The sequence below is a fragment of the Macaca fascicularis genome, chromosome X, assembly GCF_037993035.2.
Source record: "Macaca fascicularis isolate 582-1 chromosome X, T2T-MFA8v1.1".
Classification (NCBI taxonomy): Eukaryota; Metazoa; Chordata; class Mammalia; order Primates; family Cercopithecidae; genus Macaca; species Macaca fascicularis.
In genome coordinates this window covers 141,195,402-141,205,376 of record NC_088395.1, presented here as the reverse complement: position 1 = coordinate 141,205,376, position 9,975 = coordinate 141,195,402, and the positions used below count along the sequence as shown (strand labels likewise).

Here is a 9,975-nt window from a genome sequence, read left to right as displayed (position 1 = left end):
TCTTGATCTCCTGACCTTGTAATCCGCCTGCCTCTGCCTCCCAAAGTGCTGGGATCACAGACATGAGCCACCGCGCCCAGCCTCAGTCCAGTTTTAAGTTTTAAATATGTTTCATTGAGCACCTACCAGATTACTAGATAGAAAATTCCAGATGAACCTGGTGGGCCTGCCATTTATGAGAGAAGCCAAAGAGCCAAGTATGAAGGATAGGGCCACAGGAAGTACAGACTTTGGAAAGGAACAGAGTGGAAGAGTGGAGACAGTGGGATAGTACAAAGCTACTCAGGGCACGATGTGGGATCTCCTCCACAATCCTTAAGAATTGCAGTAAAATTGCCAAATTTAGAAAATGCTGATTGTATCTGGATTTCTTGTGGAAAATAGCAAAACTTATCAGGGTTTGGTACAGGACAGGGTGAAAATAGCATGCACAAATGTCCAAGAGCGTGGAGACACCTAGTATGAAGTACAGCTTGGAAATCCCTGGAGGATGCTGAGATATAAGCGGCAATTGAGGGTGACCTAAGACAGTATCTGGGCTACAACATCATTAGATAAGATGGACTGCCTTGATTTTTTGTTTTGTTTTGTTTTTGTTTCCCCTTGATAGTTTTTCTTTTCTTTTCTTTTTTTTTTTTTTTTGAGATGGAGTCTCACTCTGTCGCCCAGGCTGGAGTGCAGTGGTGCGATCTTGGCTCACTGCAACCTCCCCCTCCTGGGTTCAAGCAATTCTCCTGCCTCAGCCTCCCGAGTAGCTGGGACTACAGGCACACACCACCATGCCTGGCTAATTTTTGTATTTTTAGTAGAGACAGGGTTTCACCATGTTGGCCAGGCTCGTCTCAATCTCCTGACCTCGTGATCTGCCCACCTCAGCCTCCCAAAGTGCTGGGATTACAGGCGTGAGCCACTGCCTGGCCTCCCCTTGATAGTTTTTCTTAAAGACGTTATTGTTTTAGAGCAGTTTTAGGTTCATAGCAAAACTGAGAGGAAGGTACAAAGATATCCCATTTAGCCCCTGCCCCCACACATGCACAGCCTCCCCGATTATCAACAGCCTCTTGAATTTTTACAACAAAGTTGACTAATCTCAGTGGCCATGGCCTTTATTTCATTCTTCATCAAGTCCCAGCTTCTTCATAATATAAACATATATATGAGTGCCTTCTGTGTTCTAGTCGCTTTAAAGACATGCATTATTTCCTCTACTCAGGCTACCTTATGAAGGAAAGTTTCACGGATGAAGGATCTGAGCTCAGAGAATTTTTTTTCTTCCTAGATGGAGTCTCGCTCTGTCCCCCGGCTGGAGTACAGTGCCATGATCTTGGCTCACTGCAACCTCCACCTCGTGGCTCAAGCAATTTTCTTGCCTCAGCCTCCCGTGTAGCTGGGATCACAGGTGTGTGCCACCACACCTGGCTAATTTTTTGTATTTTTAGTAGACAAGAGGTTTGCCATGTTGCCTAGGCTTGAGCTCAGAGAATTTAAGCAACTTACGCCAGTTTCTGCAGCTCATGACTCTCTGTTTCTTCCAGTGAACCACACTGCCTCACATGCCTCATTCCATGGTTATTTTCTATATTCACAAGGAATTCCTGACTTTTATTTCTTTCCCCTTAATACTATGCCCAAGACTGTCTCCTTGTCTTGGTCAACTTTCTCTAGCATGGTGAATAGATAGCCTTGTGTAACAGTGTTGTAACCTGACAGGTGCAGAGTACAGGTGCCCTGGTTGCTACTACAGAAGGTGAAAAACTATCCTTAGCTCTGCCCACAGGCTCAGTAAGTCACAGGGCTCTTGGCATCCCTGAGGCCACTCCAAGCTCTGGAGCATGGAAAATGCTCCCACTATTTAAAGAATAAAACAAAGTCATTCATACATAGTGTTGACATCTAGCAGGCAATTCAAGGGTTCTTGATTAACTGGTAATTTAGTCATTTTTATTTAACTTATATGGGTCATGGGGTAGGAGTGATGACAAATACAGAACAGTTTCTCTGTGGTTTGATTCTATAAACTTGCACAAGGAATCAAGACAGAAGAAAGGCTAGTTCCAGGACCTTGAACAGAAATTTTTGGCCAGGCCTGTCACAAACTCATTCTAGCCCAGCAACTTCACTGTATGAAGTGAATTTCAAGGTCCAGGAAGAAGAAAGGTACAGCTAGTTAGTGCAACAGTGGAAATCAGTTCCTACTTTTGCAAAAAGTGCTCTAGGGAATTAAAACGGGTCTCTATTGTCTGCTTTGCCACTGAATGACTGCAATTATTATTCCTGTTCCTTAATTTTTTTCCAAAATGAGCTATGGCAAGAAAGAACAGGAGAGGAACTCTGGGCAAAGGCTACCAAAATGGACTGGCAATGCAACATGTCTGAACATCCAGAATTAAAGGTGTGGTTTTTAATACCTTTTTATGGCTGGATTGACCATGCGTCTGGATTGTCAGCTAATGAGAATGCAGCTGAAGCCTTGTTGGCGTTCCCTGTTTTAGCCACATCTTTTGGTCTCCAGCCCTTGCCTCAACGTAATGGGAGAACTAGGCAATATTCCCCACTCCTCTCATAAGGCCCCTCTCAAACTCACCTCAGCTAAAAATAGCACACCTATATAAAGGCTATGAACAGTAGGCTCTCACTGAGTCCTAATCCCAAGACTGCCAGTGCCAATGCCTAGCGGACTCTGCATCTTTCCTGAAGTAACTAACATAGGCTTTACCAAAGGGGAGACCATTCACCCTTTTTGTTTGTTTGTTTGTTTGTTTTGAGACAAAGTCTTGCTCTGTTGCCCAGGCTGGAGGGCAGTGGTGTGATCTTGGCTCACTGCAACCTCCCCGTCCTGGGTTCAAGCAATTCTTCTGCCTCAGCCTCCTGAGTAGCTGGGACTACAGGGTGCTCACCACCACACCTGCCTAATTTTTTTTTTTTTTTTTTTTTTTTTTTTGTATTTTTAGTCGAGACGGGGTTTCACCACGTTGGCCAGGCTGGTCTCAAACTCCTGACCTCAACTGATCAACCCACCTCGGCCTCCCAAAGTGCTGGGATTACAGGTGTGAGCTACCCGCCCCGCCCCATTCACTCTTTAACAAATATTTCCTGATGGATGACTCTGTGCGTGGCACGAGACTAGCACATAAGGATGGATACAGAGTTGAACAATGACTGCCCTCAATAAGTTTCCAGTCAACTAGGTGAGGCACGGAGTAAACAGACAATTTCACCTTTGCATCCCCTGGGCCTCACATTGTGCTTGCTATATTGTAGGTGCTTATGTTGGTGGATAAGACCAACTCCAGCTCTTACTACTTAAGAGGCAAACAGGAAAACAATGACAGTTGGCCGGGCACCATGGCTCACGCCTGTAATCCCAGCACTTTGGGAGGCTGAGGTGGGCGGATCATGAGCTCAGGAGTTCAAGACCAGTCTGACCAATATGGTGAAACCCTGTCTCTACTAAAAACACAAAATTTAGCCAGGTGCAGTGGCGCACACCTGTAGTCTCAGCTACTCGGGAGGCTGAGGCAGGAGAATCACTTGAACCTGGGAGATAGAGGTTGCAGTGAGCCGAGATTGCACCACTGCATTCCAGCCTGGGCGACAGAGCGAGACTCCATCAAAAGGAAAGAAAGAGAGAAAGAGAGAAAGAAGGAAGGAAGGAAGGAGGGAAGGAAGGAAGGAAGGAGAAAGAAAGGAGGGAAGGAGGGAAGGGAGGAAGGAAGAAAGGAAGGAAGGAAGGAAAGAAGGAAAGAAAGAAAACAATGACAGCACAGTGTTTAAGTGCTATGAAAGAGGTCTGCCCAGGGAGCTGGGAGAACTCTGGAGAGAGGGATCTAGTGGGAGCACTGGTTGAATAAAGCCACTGTGGCACTAAGAAATTTCTGAAACATCACCAATTAGTTGAGACAGTAAAGGTCCCTGTTTTAACACTTTGACTTCAGATGGTAAATGATATTATCTTCAAGTCACCTAGTTCCTGCAACCAGTTCTAAGAGCTTGGGGCGAAGACAAGGAAATTCCAGGGGAAGGTTTTGCATATACTAGCTGCAGGCACAATTGTAAGGGAAGTTTGGCCCTGCTGGAGCCTCCTTCCAAGCTCTGTTCCACAGTTTTGATTTCTCCTTATCTGAAAGGCCTCTCCCAGAAAGAATCCTAAACTAATCCATTCTGATACGTGAATGACTGGTAATGTCATTGACATTATCTCCCAGATGACAGTGTTTCCCAGATTTGCTTGAGGATAAGAATCACCTGGTCTCATTCCTAACTGTACTTTTAATCTTGTCTTTCTCCTGGAAATTGGTATTCAGTATGTCTGGGATAGGTCTTGGAATCTGTTTTTAACAAGGTCTCCAGGTAATTTTTTTTTTTTTTTTTTTGAGACAGAGTTTTTTGCTTTTGTCACCCAGGCTGGAGTGCAGTGGCACAACCTCAGCTCACTGCAACCTCCGCCTCCCGGGTTCAAGTGATTCTCATGCCTCAGCCTCCCGAGTAGCTGGGATTAGAGGCACCTGCCACCATGCCTGGCTAATTTTTGTATTCTTAGTAGAGATGGGGTTTCGCCATGCTGGTCAGGCTGGTCTCGAACTCCTGACCCCAAGTGATCGGCCTGCCTCAGCCTCCCAAATTGTTGGGATTACAGGCATGAACCACCGTGCCCAGGCAGGCTCCAGGTAATTCTTAACCTCGGGCAAATTTGGGAAACCATGATCTAAAGCATTATCCATAGTCATTTGCAATAAAGCCTTTGATTCCCACAAGTGGCATCTCAAACACACATATCTAAGTAATACAGTGTCAAGATTATTAAAAACATAATAATAAAACAGAACTTATGTTTGAAGAACATCTTGTGGTTTACATTATTACTGGTCCCTGGCCTGTTAAGAACTAGACTGAACAGCAGGAGTTGAGCCATGGATGGGCAAGCATTATAGCTGAGCTCTGCCTCCTGTCAGATCAATGGGGGCATTAGATTCTCATAGGAATGCGAACTGTATTGTGAACTGCGCATGGGATGGATCTAGGTTGCACGTTCCTTATGAGAATCTAATGCCTGATGATCTGAGGTGGAGCAGTTCCATCCCAAAACCATCCCCCACCCCCATCCATGGAAAAATTTGCTTCCACAAAACCAGTCACTGGTGCCAAAAAAGGTTGGGGACCACTGACCTATTCCATATACATTACCGCATTAGAACCTCCTAAGAGCCTGGTAAACTGTGTAGGCCAAAGATTCTTGTCTCCATTTTAGGAATGAGGAAACCCTGCCAGAGTGTAACTTGTGATATAACTGGAAAGAAAGCAAATGTATCATAAATGACGCAAGAACAACACAAAACAAGATGCCCACTTTTGCAAAAGAAGAAATCTTCCAATTTATAAGATCTGAAGAGATATCAAGTCCAAGGGTAGTCTAAAGCAAATAGGAGTCAAAAGCCTCCCAGAGGTGGGAGATGTGTCTCCTTTTGGAAATTCAGTTGTTTTTCATGGCACCATACAATTTTTCTATACTGGATTCTTTTTTGTTGTTGTTTTGTTTTGTTTTTTTGAGACGGAGTCTCACTCTGTCGCCCGGGCTGGAGTGCAATGGCAGGATATCGGCTCACTGCAACCTCTGCCTCCCAGGTTCAAGCAATTATCCTGCCTCAGCCTCCCGAGTAGCTGGGATTATAGGCACCCGCCACCAGGCCTGGCTAATTTTTGTATTTTTAGTAGAGACAGGGTTTCACCATGTTGGTCAGCTGGTCTTGAACTCCTGACCTTAGGTGATCTGCTCACCTGGGCCTCCCAAAGTGCTGGGATTACAGGCGTCAGCCACTGTGCCTGGCCTTCTATACTGGATTCTTATGTGAGCTGTACCAGTTACATTTTCCACAACCACATATTATACCACAAACCAGTCTGACCTGCAAGGCAAGTACAAGCATTGGTCCTTTTGTAATGCCCTGCTGCCTAACCAGTTTGTATTTGCAAAAGCGACACGTGGCCAGGTTAAGTTGGAGATGTCCTAGGGAAGGGTGGATGGTGGTTGTATGAGGCCTTGCCTAGGGTCCTTTCTGGGCCTACTTAGGGCTTCAGATGCAATGGAGATTTTATTTCATCAAATGGTATTAACGTCATTTCTGGATCAGGCCTTGTGCTGGCAGCCTGAAGAATTCATAGTCTAGGTAGGAGAGAAAGGAAGATATACATGTGGCTCGTGATTACCTAAGTTAAGATGAATTGTAAAGCAGAATAAGCAACATTCTATGGTGATGGAGCAGGAGTTAATAGTTCTCATGGAAGATCCTGGAAGGTTAGTGGAGGAAGGAGCATTTCCACTGGGCCTTGAAAGATAAGTAGGTATTCCAAAGACAGAGAAGGGCATTATAAATTGAGGAAATCTGTGAACAACGTTATCAGAGGCATGAGCTTAAGGAAGATCTACTGGCAGCCTAGGTGGGGCAACTGGGGAAAATTCTTTGGGCCTTTTTCTTATGGAGAGGGGATCGGTCAACATTTCACCTTACTCTTCCTCTAAACATCAATACAATTTAATTTTGAAAACTGTATCTTTAATTATACTCCAAGGGGCCTATGGAAGTTACTGATAGTGTGGCCTCCTTTCAAGGGAGAGTATTTGAGGTAGCCAGTGCTGGTTGAGTTGTCCCAGACCCTGCTGTCTTCCACGGATAGCCAAATGTATTGGGCTAGAGTATAGGGTACATCAGAAGAGGATTGCAGTACTTTCTTTGGCAGCACATATACTAAAAAAAGGAACAACACAGAGAAGATTAGCATGGGCCCCTGCACAAGGATGACAAACAGATTCATGAAGCATTCCACATTTTTTTAAAAAAAGAAGAGGTTGCAGAGATCCTGAGCAAAAAGAACAAAGCTGGAGGCATCACACTGCCTTACTTCAAAATACACTTTGGTTACAAAGCCATAGTAACCAAAACAGTATGCTGCCAGCATAAATACAGACCTGTAGACCAATGGAACAGAATAGAGAACCCTGGAAAAAGTCCACGCATTTACAGCCAATTCATTTTTGAAAAAAGGTCCCAAGAACATACCTTGGGGAAAGAACAGCCTCTTCAATAAATGGTGCTGGGAAAACTGGATATCCACATGCAGAAGAATGAAACTAGACCCCTATCTCTCACCACACACAAAAATCAAATCAAAATAAAGACTTAAATCTAAGACCGGAAACTATGAAACCACTAGAAAAACATATTGGAGGCTGGGCGTGGTGGCTCACGCCTGTAATCCCTGCACTTTGGGAGGCTGAGGCGGGTGGATCCCTTGAGGTCAGGAGTTCAAGACCAGCCTGATCAACATGGTGAAACCCCATCTCTATTTAAAAAAAAATACAAAAATTAGCCGGGTGTGGTGATGGGCGCCTGTAATCCCAGCTACTTGGGAGACTGAGGCGGGAGAATTGCTTCAACCTGGGAGGTGGAAGTTGCAGTGAGCTGAGATCGCGCCATTGCACTCCAGCCTGGGCAACAGAGCAAGACTCTGTCTCAAAAAAACAAAACAAAACAAAACAACAAAAAAAACCATATTGGAGAAATGCTTCAAGGCAAAGATTTTTTTGAGTAAGATTGCAAAAGCACAGGCAACAAAAGCAAAAATAGATAAATGGATTACATCAAGCTTAAGAGCTTCTGTACAGCAAAGGAAACATTCAACAAAGTGAAGAGACAATCTACAGAATGGGAGAAAATATTTCTACCCATTCATCAACCTCTCTTCAATGCCCCCCTTCTCCCCTCCCCTTCCCAGCCTCTAATAACTACCAATCTACTCTCTATCTTTATGAAATCCACATTTTACACCCACAATGAGTGAGAGCATTGAATATTTGTCTTTCTGTCCTTGGCTGATTTCACTTAAGATAATGACCTCCAGGCCAGGAGTGGTACCTCACGCCTGTAATCTCAGCACTTTGGAAGGTCAAGGCAGGTGGATCACATGAGGCCAGGAGTTCAAGATCAGCCTGGCCAACATGGGGGAACCCCGTCCCTACTGAAAATGCAAAAATTAGTGCCTATAGTCCCAGCTACTCGGGAGGCTGAAGTGGGAAGACGGTTTGAGCCCAGAAGGTTGAGGTTGCAGTGAGCCAAGATCCCAAATATCTTTTCTCATTCTGTAGATTGTCTCTTCTCTTTGTTGAATGTTTCCTTTGCTGTACAGAAGCTTTCTAGCTTGATGTAATCCCATTTGTCTATTTCTGCTTTTGTTGCCCGTGCTTTTGCAGTCTTACCCAAAAAATCTTTGCCCTGTCCTGAAGCATTTCCCCAATATGTTTTTCTAGTAGTTTCATAGTTTCAGAAGGAATGAGAGCTAGTATTTGATACTTCAGTATGGTAATTATAGTTTATAGTAATTTATTGTATATTTCAAAATATGTAGAACAGAAAAATTTGAATGTTCTCAGTATAAAGAAAAGAAGAAAAGACAAACTTTTTTTTTTTTTTTTTTTTTTGAGACAGAGTTTCACTCTGTGGCCCAGGCTGGAATGCAGTGGCGCGATCTCGGCTCACTGCAAGCTCCACCTCCCGGGTTCACACCATTCTCTTTTTTTTTTTTTTTTTTTTTTGAGACGGAGTCTCGCTTTGTGGTCCAGGCTGGAGTGCAGTGGCCGGATCTCAGCTCACTGCAAGCTCCGCCTCCCGGGTTTACGCCATTCTCCTGCCTCAGCCTCCTGAGTAGCTGGGACTACAGGCACCTGCCACCTCGCCTGGCTAGTTTTTTGTATTTTTTAGTAGAGACGGGGTTTCACCGTGTTAGCCAGGATGGTCTCGATCTCCTGACCTCGTGATCTGCCCGTCTCGGCCTCCCAAAGTGCTGGGATTACAGGCTTGAGCCACCGCGCCCGGCCCACACCATTCTCTTGCCTCAGCCTCCCGAGTAGCTAGGACTACAGGCACCTGCCACCACGCCTAGCTAATTTTTTTGTATTTTTTAGTAGAGACGGGGTTTCACTGTGTTAGCCAGGATGGTCTCAATCTCCTGACCTTGTGATCCGCCCGCCTCAGCTCCCAGAGTGTTGGGATTACAGGCTTGAGCCACCGTGCCCAGCCAGAAAAGACAAACTTCTGAGGTGATGGGTATCCCAATTACTCTGATTTGATTTTTACACATTATATGAAGATATCAAAGTATCACCTGAACTCCAAAAATATGTACAACCTCTATGTTTTTTTGTTTTTTTGTTTTATTGAGAGAGCATCTGATTCTGTCACCCAGGCTGGAGTGCAGTGGCACAATGATATTGACTCACTGCAGCCTCGGACCTCCCAGATTCAAGCGATTCTTGTGCCTCAGCCTCCAGAGTAGCTGGGACTACAGGCATGCACCACCACACCTGGCTAATTTTTGTTTATTTAGTAGAGATGGGTTTTGCCATGTTGGCCACGCTGGTCTCGAACTCCTGGCTTCAAGTGACCTGCCCACCTCGGCCTCCCAAAGTGCTGGAATTACAGGCGTGAGCCATGGTGCCTGGCTAATTTTTGTGGTTAGTAGAGATGAAGTTTCAGCATGTTGCCCAGGCTGGTCTCGAACTCCTGACCTCAAGGGACCCGCCTGCCTTGGCCCACTTTATATACCATGCTAAGGTGTTGTTGGTACTGTTGAGACTGAAAGGTTTCAAGGAGAAAAGTAACGTGGTCATGTGTACATCTTAGATCGATCCCTCTGGCTGCTTTCTGGGAGATGGTTTAGACTGAGGTAAGAGTGGAAGCAGAGTCCAAACAGGAGGCTACTGAAGGAGTCCAAGCAAAAAGTCATGGGGCCTAAACAGGTTCTGAGGATAGGGTGGAGCCAGAGGCAGTCAACAAGACATGTCTCAGAAGTATGAATAGAAGCCACTAGCCTTGAGTACTCACTGGGTGCGTGTGTGCAGGAGAATGAGACAGGACAGCAGGCAAGAGGGACTGCCTAACGAGCGCAGAGAGAGGTGGCCCTCTGTGAGAGCCTCCAGTCTGT

General features: G+C 45.2%; 1 non-coding gene across 1 annotated transcript; it reads left to right on the top strand.

Moving 5' to 3' along the window:
• Window positions 1-6,719: 6,719 nt before the first annotated feature.
• On the top strand, window positions 6,720-6,828 carry LOC123571428 (U6 spliceosomal RNA). The gene has a single exon (XR_006695592.1). It is a non-coding gene; the product is annotated as a U6 spliceosomal RNA (small nuclear RNA).
• The last annotated feature ends 3,147 nt before the right edge of the window (window positions 6,829-9,975 follow it).